This window comes from Bos indicus, chromosome 1, assembly GCF_029378745.1.
Source record: "Bos indicus isolate NIAB-ARS_2022 breed Sahiwal x Tharparkar chromosome 1, NIAB-ARS_B.indTharparkar_mat_pri_1.0, whole genome shotgun sequence".
Lineage (NCBI taxonomy): Eukaryota > Metazoa > Chordata > Mammalia > Artiodactyla > Bovidae > Bos > Bos indicus.
In genome coordinates this window covers 33,249,568-33,265,074 of record NC_091760.1, presented here as the reverse complement: position 1 = coordinate 33,265,074, position 15,507 = coordinate 33,249,568, and positions in this window count along the sequence as shown.

Below are 15,507 nucleotides of genomic sequence, written 5' to 3'. Positions count from 1 at the left end.
CACATTAATAGTATAAATAGAAAAATAACATATTAATAAAACACATTTCATAAAACTCAAAACAATTTTATAGTTCAGACTAGTTCAGTCGCTCAGTCATGTCTGACTCTTTGCGACCTCATGAATCACAATAAGCCAGGGCTCCCTGTCCATGACCAACTTCTGGAGTTTACCAAACTCATGTCCATTGAGTCGGTGATGCCATCCAGCCACCTCATCCTCTCTCGTCCCCTTCTCCTCCTGCCCCCAATCCCTCCCAGCATCAGGGTCTTTTCCAATGAGTCAACTCTTCGAATCAAGTGGCTAAAGTATTGGAGTTTCAGCTTCAGCATCAGTCCTTCCAATGGACAACCAGGACTGATCTCCTTTAGGATGGACTGGATGAATCTCCTTACAGTCCAAGGGACTCTCAAGAGTCTTTTCCAACATCATAGTTCAAAAGTATCAATTCTTTGGTGCTGAGTTATCTTCACAGTCCAACTCTCACATCCATACGTGACCACAGGAAAAACCATAGCCTTGACTAGATGGACCATTCTTGGCAAAGTAATGTCTCTGCTTTTGAATATGCTATCTAGGTTGGTCATAACTTTCCTTCCAAGGAGTAAACGTCTTTTAATTTCAAGGCTGCAATCACCATCTACAGTGATTTAGGAGCCCCCCAAAATAAAGTCTGTCACTGTTTCCACTGTTTCCCCATCTATTACCCATGAAGTGATGGGACTGGATGCCATGATCTTCGTTTTCTGAATATTGAGCTTTAAGCCAACTTTTTCACTCTCCTCTTTCACTTTCATCAAGAGGCTCTTTAGTTCTTCACTTTCTGCCATAAGGGCGATGTCATCTGCATATCTGAGGTTATTGATATTTCTCCTGGCAATCTTGATTCCAGCTTGTGCTTCTTCCAGAGCAGCGTTTCTCATGATGTACTCTGCATAGAAGTTAAATAAGCAGGGAGACAATATACAGCCTTAATGTACTCCTTTTCCTATTTGGAACCAGTCTGTTGTTCCATGTCTAGTTCTAACTGTTGTTTCCTGACCTGGATACAGATTTCTCAAGAGGCAGGTCAGGTGGTATGGGATTCCCATCTCTTTCAGAATTTTCCACAGTTTATTGTGATCCACACAGTCAAAGGCTTTGGAATAGTCAACAAAATAGAAATAGATGTTTTTCTGGAACTTTCTTGCTTTTTTGATGATCCAGTAGATGTTGGCAATTTGATCCGTTTTCCTCTGCCTTTTCTTAAACCAGCTTGAACATCTGGAAGTTCACAGTTCATGTATTGCTGAAGCCTGGCTTGGAGACTTTTGAGCATTACTTTACTAGCATGTGAGATGAGTGCAGTTGTGCAGTAGTTTGAGCACAGAGTGCCTGATGAACTATGGACAAAGGTTCGTGACATTTTACAGGAGACAGGGATCAACACCATCCCCATGGAAAAGAAATGCAAAAAAGCAAAATGGCTGTCTGAGGAGGCCTTACAAATAGCTATGAAAAGAAGAGAAGTGAAAAGCAAAGGAGAAAAGGAAAGATATAAGCATGTGAATGCAGAGTTCCAAAGAATAGCAAGGAGAGAAAATAAAGCCTTCCTCAGTGAGCAATGCAAAGAAATATGAGGAAAACAACAGAATGGGAAAGACTAGAGATCTCTTCAAGAAAATTAGAGATACCAGGGGAACATTTCATGAAAAGATGGGCTCAATAAAGGACAAAAATGGTATGGACCTAACAGAAGCAGAAGATATTAAGAAGAGGTGGCAAGAATACACAGAAGAACTGTACAAAAAAAGATCTTCACAACCCAGATAATCACCATGGTGTGATCACTGACCTAGAGCCAGACATCTTGGAATGTGAAGTCAAGTGGGCCTTAGAAAGCATCACTGCGAACAAAGCTAGTGACAGTGATGGAATTCCAGCTAAGCTATTTCAAATCCTGAAAGATGATGCTGTGAAAGTGCTGCACTCAATATGCTAGCAAATTTGGAAAACTCAGCAGTGGTCACAGGACTGGAAATGTGAGTTTTCATTACAATTCTAAAGAAAGGCAATGCCAAAGAATGCTCAAACTATTGCACAGTTTTATAGTAGAAATGTTTATTTAATATATAATATTTAGGAATGTTTTATTCTGATAGAGTATCTTAAATAAGTATAAAGCAAATATGGTATTTTTTGATGAACTATTGGAAACTTTCTCTTTGAAACTGACAATAAAACAAGGATGCCCTCAATTACCACTTTTACTTAGCAAGTATTTGGTGTAATACAGCAACAAAAAATCAAAAATGATGATAAAATCTAGTTGCCTCTATTCTCAGGTGACATGGGAAAATCTCAGAAAATCTAAAATAATCTATAGGCTAATTATCAGAATTTAAAAGCAACTTTTACAAAATTCATAAGTCTATAAAATACCCAATCATATTTTCATATACTGGAAACAGATGAAAATAAAAATAAATTAAAAGATAACATTCTCAGTAACAGCAAGATTTTCAATTACTTAAAAGTTGGCTTAAAGCCCAACATTCAGAAAACGAAGATCATGGCATCCGGTCCCATCACTTCATGGGAAATAGATGGGGAAACAGTGGAAACAGTGTCAGACTTTATTTTTCTGGGCTCTAAAATCACTGTAGATGGTGACTGCCGCCATGAAATTAAAAGACACTTACTCCTTGGAAGGAAAGTTATGACCAACCTAGATAGCATATTCAAGAGCAGAGACATTACTTTGCCAACAAAGGTCCGTCTAGTCAAGGCTATGGTTTTTCCTGTGGTCATGTATGGATGTGAGAGTTGGACTGTGAAGAAGGCTGAGCGCTGAAGAATTGATGCCTTTGAACTGTGGTATTGGAGAAGGCTCTTTCAAGTCCCTTGGACTGCAAGGAGATCCAACCAGTCCATTCCGAAGGAGATCAGCCCTGGGATTTCTTTGGAAGGAATGAAGCTAAAGCTGAAACTCCAGTACTTTGGCCACCTCATGCGAAGAGTTGACTCATTGGAAAAGACTCTGATTCTGGGAGGGATTGGGGGCAAGAGGAGAAGGGTATGACAGAGGATGAGGTGGCTGGATGGCATCACTGACTCGATGGACGTGAGTCTGGGTGAACTCCGGGAGTTGATGATGGACAGGGAGGCCTGGCGTGCTGCAACTCATGGGGTCGCAAAGAGTCTGACATGGTTGAGTGACTGATCTGATCTGATCTGATGACATAATCTAATGAACAACACTAAAAAATTCCACATATCAGGAAATTTACATAATATTACTAAGAAATATCAAAGAAGATCTAAACAAATGGAAGGATTTGTTACATTTATTGATTGGAAGATTATATTTTCAAAAGCTTCCAGTTTTCTTTCTCTCTCTCTGTCTATATATATATATATAAATTATATATATATATATACACACACACACATATATTTATGAAGTGAAAAGCGAAACTGTTAGTTGCTCAGTCCCGCCCAACCATTTGCTACTCCATTGACTGTAGTCTCCTAGACTCCTCTGTCTGTGGACTTCTTCAGCAAGAACACTGGAGTGGGTAGCCATTCCTTTCTCCAGGGGATCTTCCCAACCCTGGACTTGAACTGGAGTCTCCTGTACTGCAGGAAGATTCTTTCCCACCTGAGCCACTAGGAAAGTCCTATATATCTATTAAACCCAATGCAATTCTTGTTAAAATATAAAGTTTTTTTCTTTATTTCTTTTTTCTCCCCAAGGGGAATTGATAGGTTCGTTCTCAGTTTCAAAGAAAATCAGAGGGGCAAATGAAGCTAAGATAATTTTTGTTGTTGTTCAGTTGCGCAGTCGTGTCTGACTCTCAGTGACCCCATGGACTGCAGCATGTCAGGCCTCCCTGTCCTTCACCATCTCCTTGAGCTTGCTCAAACTCATGTCCATTGTGTTGGTGATGCCATCCAACCATCTCATCCTCTGTTGTCCCCTACTTTTCCTGCCTCCAATCTTTACCAGCATCAGGGTCTTTTCTGATGAGTTGGCTCTTTGCATCAGGTCACCAAAGTATTGGAGCTTCAGCATCAATCCTTCCAATGAATATGCAGAATTTATTTCCTTTAGGACTGATTGGTTTGATCTCCTTGCAGTCCAAGGAAATCTCAAGAGTCTTACCCAACACCATAATTCAAAAGCATCAATTCTTCAGCATTCAACCTTCTTTATGGTCCAACTCTCACATCCGTTAATAATTTTAAGTTAGAACAACAAAATGGAGGCTGCCAGTGACATTTGACATTCCTTGTAGACACATCATTCCAATCTTTACATAGTTTTCTTCTCCATGTCTCTGTGTGTACTTTTCCAATTTTTGTAAGTATACTTACTGAATTAGAGGCCACCAGAACTCCGTATGAAATCATATTGATCCTTATATTAAATTTATCAGCAAAGACCTTATTTCCAAATAAAGTCACATTCCACGTTTTCTTTTTTTTTCCCCTGCTCCATGCAGTGGGTGAGATGTTAGTTCCCTGATAAGGGATCGAACACATACCCCCTGCATTGAAGCATGGGATCTTAACCATGGGGCTGCCAGCAAAGTCCTTAAGGTCACATTCTAATGTTCTGAGTATATGTGTACTTTGGGAGGGAAATTATTCAATCCATTACAGTTATGCTTCAGTAAAGTATTTACAGAAAAAATGTATTCATATACTATCAAAATAATATTATTTTAATACTCATGAGGTATATTAGTTTTAGCTAAATTGTTTTCATGAGACATTAAAATTTTATCTCAGGTCCCTTTTTATCAATAAAATTATATAAACAGGCATATATATATATATATATATGTGTGTGTGTGTGTGTGTGTGTGTGTGTATACTCCTGTTATATATATGTGTAATATATACATATATATATTCTTTTTATAAAACATTTCTATCATATTGAAATATATATGAGTGTTTTCCACTTTTTGTGTTATGTTTATTTTCCTTTGCCTTTAATATAATAGACTTACAATTTTAAATCTGACAAAATGAAAAAACAAAACTAGTTTTGTGGATATTGATTGACTTTGAATAACTGTGTGTATAAGCTTAAAGTCAGTGATCACAAGATAAGTGGACTGTTAATATATTGTTAATAATTCTACAACTTATTATGCTATGGAACTATGTGTGATCTACAAATTTAAAAGTTAAAGAGGCTTTATTTCTTATATTGCAACATGATTTTAAAAAATCTTCAGATACCAGATGAAAGACACTAATCACATAAATATATAACCACAGCATTCTTACTGATAGAACCTGGTTTTTAAAATCTAGAGATAGTTTAGGATTTAGTCCTCACTTTTTCACAAACCAATTCCTTTCTGTTTTACATGCAATATGATCACCATGATTTTCTATGTGGCACATTAGAATAAAGAGTTCTATCTTTAATCCATACAGCTTTTAAAACAATCTCAATTTCTAAATTAAGAAAGGAGTGTTTTAGCATTGCTTGTTTATATGAATACCAAGATATCTATCTTGATTTTATGATGTTGTTTGTAAGCTCTGGAGATACTAAGGATAATTTCATTTTTGTTACATTCTTGGATAATCTGTTCTGAGGCTTTGTGTTTTGCTGACATACAATGTTCAGATTTTATTTTTCCTTAGTGGAGTTTGTTGTTTAGCCTTGCTGTCACTAAAGCTTGTTATTGTTTATCCTGCTCATTCAGCTGCAAGGTTCAATCCCTGTCCATCATGCTCTCTAATGCCCAATGTCTGCAGTTTCTTGCAACTTTTTTCTTTTGTTTATTGGCGTAAACTCTTTTTCCCCTTTGGGAAGATCATAGCTCATCTTATTAAGAAGAACCATTTAAAAATATTCTCTCATTTTCAAAATATAATTTAGCATTTATAGAGAGGGGGAAAGAAGAAAACGAAGTAAATGTTTTAGTAACAATACATTTGAAATTAATTAGCAAAACCAATTAGAAAACAAATGTAGTCAGTATAGAGTTATAGCATTAAGGAAACAAACATATAAAAAATGTTTTTAAAAATATCCAAAATATGGCTTCTCTAGTTATCTAGCGGGACTATTAAGACAAAGAACTGTCTCAGAAAATCTACACCCCCAGTAGTATGAGGTCCAGTTAATAAAGTTTTGTGAAATAGACGTTCTGTCATCCCAAAATGCATAAATTAACAAAAATTATTTGATAAAACAGTATGCTTCAGATACAGAAAAATCTTTCATTCTATACCATTTATGTATAATATAGCAAGTGATAAAAAATAGTCATGGTTGGCAGATGTTACAGGTATCCCATTCCATATCACCTTGGCACTCACTATAACAGACATCCAAAAGTTTTGTTACTGAAAGAGCCTATACATCTACAACTGATGACTTGCTAATAAGCATTTAGCTTGACAGCAGGCTAGAAATGCTAGCCAAGTGAATGTCCAGGGAACATTCCTCATCCATTGACGGACCAGGAGAAGAATTACAACAGCTTCCTTAGTTTATGGTTGGGACAAAATATATGTACACACATTCAGTGTGAGAGCTCCACACTGGCAGGATCAGCATTAGCTAGGGGCTGGTCAGAAGTTCTAGGGACCCATGAAAGACATAATGAGTCAGAATCTCTGGGGAACAAGCTTCAGAAACTGCTTTAACTAGATCTTCAAATAGCCCTTGTATCTGCTAAAATTTGTGAAGCATTAATTTACACAAGGAGTCAGAAAACTTTTCTGTAAAGGGACATACATTAATTTCTTATTGCTGTCATAGCAATTATCACAAACTTACATGGTTTAAAAACAACACACTTTTATTGTCTTACAGTTCTGTAAGTCAGAAGTCCAACATCAGTCTTACTGGGCTAAAGTCAAGATGTCAGTAGGGTCAGTTCTTTTCAGAGGCTCTAGAGGAGAATCTGTTTCTTTGCCTTTGCCAGCTTTAGAGGCTATGCATTTTCATTGACTTGTAGTCCTTTTACCTTCAAAACCAGCAGTATAGGGTCATTATATCTGCTTCACTGTTTTTGTTGTCACATGGCCTTCCTCTAACTTTCCTTCATTCCTCTCATTAAGAACCCTTGTGATTGCATTGAACACAAAGGATAATGAGGATAACCTCCACATCTTAAGATTCCTAAATTCTTCACACTGTAAGGTCCCTTTTGCTAGGTAAGGTAACATATTCACATTTCCTGGGGATTGGGATGTGGACATCTTTGGAGGGAGCATTATTCTGCTTTCCATAAACCAGATCATAACTATTTTAAGTACTGTCTGCCAAGAGGCAAGATTGAGGATATTCTGTAGGTACCTGTATAACAACAGAAAACTGTTTTCCACATTTTCCAGGGATGGGCCATCCACCCCAGATAGTGGGTCTACTTTGGTTCAGTTGGAGAAATCCTGCAAAAGATGAACACCTGGGTCAAGAGGGGTACATGGTAGTGGAAAGCACTGGGTACACCCTTTTTAGTTTCATTCTCTATCCCAAGAATACTAAGGAATACTCCCTTCTCATCTCAAAGAGTCTTGAAAACTCAATTTGGGCAGCTGGACAGAAATAATACTACTTTCTGAGTCCCTGAAACCCAGACTAAGACTCCAATCTTGGTGTCCCAAAATTGCCAATAGAGGAGTGCCCAACGTGAAGCCGGCAATTGGTACAAATCCTGTGTAACAATAAAGTGCAGCCACTGGCTGAGGAGGCAGGTGCTAGGAGCAGAGGAGAAATACGGGGAAAAAGGAACATCTAGACTGATCTCCATGGCTTATAGAGCTGGACTGCTGGAGTTGTGCCCCCTGAAGGGCTGTAGTTTGCTGATCTCTAGTAGTAGAGACACCATCCCCTAGAAATCACATTGCAATTGTGCTCTAATTGCCCACAGCAGTGACCTGTATTCTCTATTCATTACTTCCCTTTCCAGTCTCACTGCCTATTCCCTCCATGAATGCTTCCTGAAATAACTTCCCAAATAAACTACTTGCATTTAAATCCATTCTTCAGGAGCATTGTTCAGATAACACAACATGTTATGATCAGAGATGATTTTTTTTTAAGTCAATTCCATTTGTCAAAAGTACACCAATTATAAACTTGACAATCACATATATTAATAATATCAGCTTTTTGTAGATAGAAAAATATGTGCTTTTTTAAAAAATGTGTTTTCCCCATTTATTTTCTCATGTGTTTGTTTATTAAAATGGCACTGTGCATAGATAGGAGAGTATGCATGCATGCTAAATCACTTCAGTCATATCCAACTCTTTGCAATTCCATGGACTGTAGATTGCCAGGCTCCTTTGTCCATGGGTTTCTCCAGAAAGAATAGTGGAATGGGTTTCCATGCCCTCCTCCAGGGGAACTTCCCAACTTAGGGGTCAAACAAGCATCACTTACATCTCCTGTATTGGCAGGTGGTTCTTTACCACTAGTGCTATCTGGGAAACCCATTAGTTCAGTTCACTTCAGTCGCTCAGTCATGTCCAACTCTTTGTGACCCCTTGGACTAGAGCATGCCAGGCTTCCCTATCCATCAGGGACACCCATAGGAGACTATAGTAAAATTAATAATGCAAAATCAATGGAGACCTCTAAGTGAAGCAACAAATGGGAAAAGTATCCACGAATATCAGAAAACTATCAACGATGACCAAAAGACCATTCTGCACCGAAATTTGTTGCTTGACCACTAATGCTTAAAAATCATTTTAGAAGAATAAGATGATAATCATGTTTTGCTCATTTGGAGGGGTATTTTCTAATGATACTCGTAGCCAGTTCTCTACTGAAGGTGTGAACATAAAAAAAAGACCATTTTAAAACAAACTTCATATTTATAAAAATAAAGTATTTTCCTGTCCGAGAGCAAAATAAGTATAAATACCAGAGATGAAATGTCCAAGAAGGTAATTCATATGTTTCAGTTATGACAATTTGTTTTGGGTAGAAAATAAAAGTCCAAACTTAATTCCAACACTAAAGTACTATATTTTTCAAAAATATGTAGCTCATGAAACAAGAATTCACATTTTACAAGTTTTAACTAATCAAGCTAACAGTTTTCACAACATATCCTCTTCTAATATCATAATTAGGAAGGAACATTTCACGTTCCTTGTGCAATTGTCACCAGCTAGATTCCAGTTTAACTATAATAGCATCAGTGAGTAATAAGGCATGGAAATGAGTTCTACAAACTGGCAGCATGAGAAAAAGATTCTATATCCTCTCTGTTTAGAATGTGATCACTGCCATCTTAGTGCCCCTGCTATTGCTCCATTTCTCAGGTAAAAAATAAACTTAACATGTTTAAATAGTTAACATTTAAAATTAAAAATCCAAGTCCATATAGAGTCAGAGTTTGAGTCAAGTGTACAATAATTCACATTTCCTTTACCTACACACCCTCATATACATATAACTAAAATCACATGAATAAGACCTACCTATTGTCTCAATTAATAGTAAATTTCATATAGAGTAAATTTCATAAAGACTAAAATATTGATTCATTAATTTTAAGCTAGTTTATTTTCTCAGATTTTCAGTGTACTTTTTTTTATGTAGGTATAAAGATTAAATATTTAGATTAAGATAGAAATCTGCAATATAGGGATTTATGTAGGCATGAACAAAGATCCAGTGGTGGAAGTAAATATATTTAATAATTACAATAACTATTGGCCATCTGACACAGGGTAGTTCCCAGCTGGGAAACACTCTTGCTATTTTTCCAACCTGTTCATTCTCAGAGAGGTAGCTTTAATAGCATATCGACTGATAAAACATATTTGAGTGTAAAATAAGTGAAATATTGTTTCTATAAATCAAACCATAGAAGTTGAAATGTACTAAATTCTCACCTGTGGTGAGTTATTAAAGATTAATATATCTGTATATCTCAAAGGAACGGGAGTTGAATTTCAGAAAATTTGAAGGTGTGTAAGATATTTGCATTTTCACAAGGGATCATGAGTAAGAAAATAACTGACAAACACTTCTCCGCTCTAAGGATTTTACACTCAAGGAATTCCTAATGTCAAAAGGATTCAAACAATGTCTCTTCTTCCACAAGTATGACTGACTTGGTATGTTGATGTTTCTTGTAGTTTCTCCTTGATTTGTCAGTAATGTACAACCACATGTGTCTTCGCCTACACTTTTGGTGAACAGGCATTTTATTTGTTATTTCCATGATAATCCTTCAAATTATCTAACAAAAGGCTGTCTACACAATGGGTACAGATAATTCTTTTAATCTCACTTAACATAATATTTACCAATACTCAGTTTCTCTACCATTTTGCATAAAGAAATTGTAATTAGAGAAAGCATAGAAGCTATGTTTCTTTTTAAAACATAATTTTTATTCTATATAGTTTAAACTATATAGTTTAAAATGGAATTTTAATATATCTATGTTAATTTCTATATTATTTTTATTTTTTGAGATGTAATTAACGAAAATATCAGTTTCAATTCAGTCACTCAGTCATTCCTAACTCTTTATGACCCCATGGACTACAGCACACCTGGCTTCCCTGTCCATCACCATCTCCAGGAGCTTGCTCAAACTTATGTTCATCAAGTCAGTGATGCCATCCAACCATCTCATCCTCTGTCATCCCCTTCTCCTCTTGCCTTCACTCTTTCTCAGCATTAGAGTCTTTTCTAATGAGTCAGTTCTTCATATCAGGTGACCAAAATATTGGAGCTTCAGCTTCAGCATCTATCCTTCCAATGAATATTCAGGACTGATTTCTTTTAGGATTGACTGGTTTGATCTTCTTACAGTTCAAGGGGATCTTATACACTATATAATTATACACTATAAATATATACTAAAATATATTCTATGTATTTACAGTGTACAATTTGAAAGGTTGCTCAATGTGTAAAAATGAACATAATCCAGATATTGAAACCACCTCCATAATGCAAGGGTTTCTTTGTGCCCACTTGGTAATCACACTCTACTTGCTTACCCTGAATCTTTCCCAGGTAACAATTGATCTTATTTCTGTCATCATTGATAAGTTTGGATTTTCTATAATTTTATATACTTCATATAGTACATATTCATTTTTTTGTGTGTGACTTCTTTGATACAACGTAATTACTTTGAGATGTACCTATGTTGTTGCATATATCAATAATTCTTAGTTTTTCCCTCCCCTTCTCTCTTTCCATCCCTCCTGCTTTTCTTAATCAAGTAACACTCCATTGTTAGAATTTAAAACTATTTGTTCACCCACTCATTTATTTGTTCATATTTTGGTTATTATGAGTTTAGAATATTATAAATAAAGTACTCTGAAAAATCTGTGTACCTATTTTGCCTAAGTATTTTTTTTTCTCTTATAAGAATTTTAGTCCAATCACATGGCAGTATATGTTTAACCCTTTAAGGCTTAAATCTATTTATTTACTTCTGTTTTTCCATGTGCTGTCTGTTGTCCTTTTCCTCCCTTCTGCCTTAATTGATATTAACTGATTATTTATACTTTCATATACTACCTTTGTTGACTGATTAGCTATGAGTTTGGTTATTTTAGTAACCAAATATAAACTCATATTTATAGTACAAGTTTATAGTACATGTTGAAGGTTTATGGTACATACCTTTGCATTTTCAAACCTTCAAGTGATATTATACAACTTCTTTTATAGCATAAAAGCCTTATAATAAAATACTTCCATTTCTTTACTCCTGACCATTCTAGTTCTGTCCTTATACATTTATTTCCTCAAATGATATAAACTCCATTATTCACTGTTATTATTTTTGTTTAAATAGTAAATTGCATTTATATTTTTTCCAATTTTTAGAATAGTTGTAAAACAGTATAAAATGTAGCATCTTAGCCATTTTTAAGTGCAGAATTCACTGATATTAAGTATATTCATATTTTTTGCAACCATCACCACCACCTAACTTCAGAGCTCTTTCACATTTCAAAAATGAAACTCTGTACTCACCAAACAATAATAACCCATACCACTTCCCCTTGTTTCTACCAATCACAACTCTACTTTCTATCCATTCCTATGATTTTGAGTACTTTATTTATCTCATGTATATGAAATTATACAGAATTTGTCTTTGTGAATGGCATTTCACTTAGCACAATATCCTCAAGCTTCATTCATAATGTGCCATGTGTTGAAATTTCCTTTCTTTTAAAGCTAAATAGTAGTCAATTGTATGTATATACCACATTTTGCTTATACATTCATCCATCAGTGCGTACTTCATTTGCTTCCACATTTTAGCTATACTGAATCATGACATGGTTGTACAATTAAATTTGCTTAGGTGTATGCCCAGAAATGATATTGCTGAATCATAATCTAATTCTATTTTTAGTTTGAGAAAAAACCTACTGCTTTCCATACTGGTTGTACAATTTTGCATTTTGACCAACAGAGCACAAGCTTTCCGATTTCCTGGAAAATCTCTCATACACAGTTGAGAAGAATGTGTATTCTGTTGTTGTCAGGCAGAGTATTCTATATATGCATGTTAGATCTAGTTTACTTACCTTCTATCTGGCTGTTTTTGTTATTGTATGAGAATCAAAAAGTTTCCAACCATTATGGTAGCCTGTATTCCTCCAAGGTTTCTACCTGTTTCCTTCACATATCTTGGACTGTAATTATGTACACAAATGTTTCTAACTGTTGTCTCTTGCTGTATTGAACTTTTAAAATTTATAATGTCCTTCTCTGACTTTTATTACATTTTTTCATTTAAAGTGTATTTGGTCTGGATATTGTTACAGCTACTCCTATTCTATATATATATATATATATATATATATAATGAAGTATAGTTGGCTTGCAATGTTTTAGGTGCACAGCAAGGTAATTTAGTTATACAAACACACATATATTATTTTTGAAATTTTTTTTCCATCATAGGTTATTACAAGATATTGACTATAGTTATATTGACTATAGTTCTCTATGCTATAAAGAAAAACTTTGTGGTTTGTTGCATATCTATTTTTTAAATTAGAAATCAGGCATTCTATTCATACTAATTCAAACAATTGGAATCAAAATTCTTGTGACCCCATGGACTGTAGCCTACCAGGAACCTCTGTCCATGGGATTTTCCAGGCAGGAATACTGGAGTGGGTTGCCATTTCCTTCTCCAGATAAAATTTTTAGTTAGGCAAAAATTCATTCATTTTCTAATATATATATATATATATATAAAATACATATAATTTACATATATACATAAAGAGCTTTTCTACCATGTTTGATAAAGGCTTGAGAAAGAACATCAAAAAAAAGAAAGAAAGAAAAAGGAGAGATGCAGAAATTGGAAAGCACTAACTAAATGAAATGCAAGCACTGAATATGAGACAGTGAAAGTGAAACAAACTAGATAAAAGTAAAAGATCCTCATATTAATTCAGCTGTTTTTAAACATGGCTCCTCATTCGAAACATATCTGGAGTTCTGGTGAAAAAAAAAAAAAAAAAGAAGCAATACCTGGGCATCTGTATTTTTCAAAAAATTCCAAGATAATTCTGATATGTCTCTGGATTTTAAAAGAGTGATTACAGGGTTTTCTATTAAATAATAGGTTTGGTGATACAGAATTCTATTATTTTTCTGTTGACCAATTATGATATAATGGTATTAAGTGCATAATAGTCACATAGTCACAATAGTAAAATATGTTTATCACTTTTCACAATCAATAACCTGACCAAAAAAAAAGATAATTATAATTTCAAGCCATAATGAGAACATGATTAACTTAACAATATGAAATAATTACATACAATTTGGGAGGGTCAAGCAGGGTGATGTGGTAAGTGGAAGTGCATACATACACGTTTGCATCCACCCAAGAAGTCTATGTCTTTTGGTTGGTGCATCTAATCCATTTACATTTAAGGTATGATCCTATTACCATTTTCTTAATTGTTTTGGGTTTATTTTCTGTAGGTCTTTTCTTTTTCTTTTGTTTCCTTCCTAGAGAAGTTCCTTTAGCATTTGTTGTAAAGCTGTAAAGAATTTCTCTTAATTCTCTTATCTTGTCCTTCCCCCCAACCCCTCTCCCCGGTGGTAACAATTAGTACATTTTTCTATATCTGTAAGTCTGTTTCTGTTTCATTATATTTATCCACTTTTTATTATAGATATAAGTGAAAACATACAATATTTATCTTTTTCTGACTTATTTCACTAAGAAAAAGGCTCTCTAGATCCATCCATGTTGCTGTAAATGGCAAAACTTCATTCTTACTTATGGCTGAGTAATATTTCATTATGGTGGTGGTTTAGCTGCTAAGTTGTGTCCAACTCTTGTGACCCCATGTACTGCAGCCTGTCAGTCTCCTCTGTCCATAGGATTCTCCAGGCAAAAATACTAGAGTGAGTTGCCATTTCCTTCTCCAAGGAGTCTTCCCAACCCAGAAACCCAGAAATTGAACCTGGGTATCCTGCATTGCAGGCAGGTTCATTATACATACATATTCTTATGAAGTAAGTCAGAAAAAGATAAATACTGTATGTTTAATTTTCTTTTCTTTTTTTAAATGATTTTATTTATGGTTGTGCACGGTCTTCATGCTGCATGGGCTTTTCTCTAGCTGTGGCTCCTCTTGTTGCGGAGCATGGGCTCTGGTGCCCACAGACCTCATTTCTGCGGCTCCCGGGCTCGAGAGCCCTGGCCCAGTGGCTGTGATGCATGGGCTCAGCTGCTCTGCCACGTGTGGTCTTCCCAGACCAGGGGTGGAACTCGCGTCCCTGCTTTGGCAGGGGGGCGATTCTTTACCACTGAGCTGCCAGGAAAGCCCTCAGGCATATTTTAGACTAGTTTTCCACGCTCCTATCTGGTGAGAGAGGCCTGGGAGCCGGGAGTCCTCAGCCACAGTGCTGGCTCTGCCATCAAAAGCTCTGGGGCCTCTAGCGAGCGCCTGCCCCTCCATCAGTCGTGTCTGACTCTTTGCCCACCAGGTTCCTCTGTCCATGGGATTTCCCAGGCAAGATTACTGGAGTGGGTTGCCATTTCCTTCTCCAATGTTTAATTTTCTTTACTCATTCATCTGTTGAAGAACACTTCGGTTGCTTCCACAATTGGCTATTATAAATATGTTATTATGAACATTAGGGTGTATCTATCTCTTCAAAAGTGTTTTCACTTTCTTCTGATAAATAACAAGGAGTGGAAATGCTAGACCATATGATAGTCATGCTTTCAATTTTTTGAGATAACTTCACACTGTTTTCCATTGTGGCCATATCAGTCGATACTTCTTGCCTTTTTTTTTTTTTTTTTGCCATGCTGCACAGAACACAGGATCTTAGTTCCCTTATGAGGAATCAAACCCATGCTCCTTGCAGTGGAAGTGTGGAGTCTTAACCATTGGACTGCCATGGAAGTCCCTCTTGTCTTTTCAACTACAGAAATTTTGGCAGGTGTGGGGTGCTAGCTCATTACAGTTTTAGATCATTTCCCGTTATGATAGCTAGCTCATTTC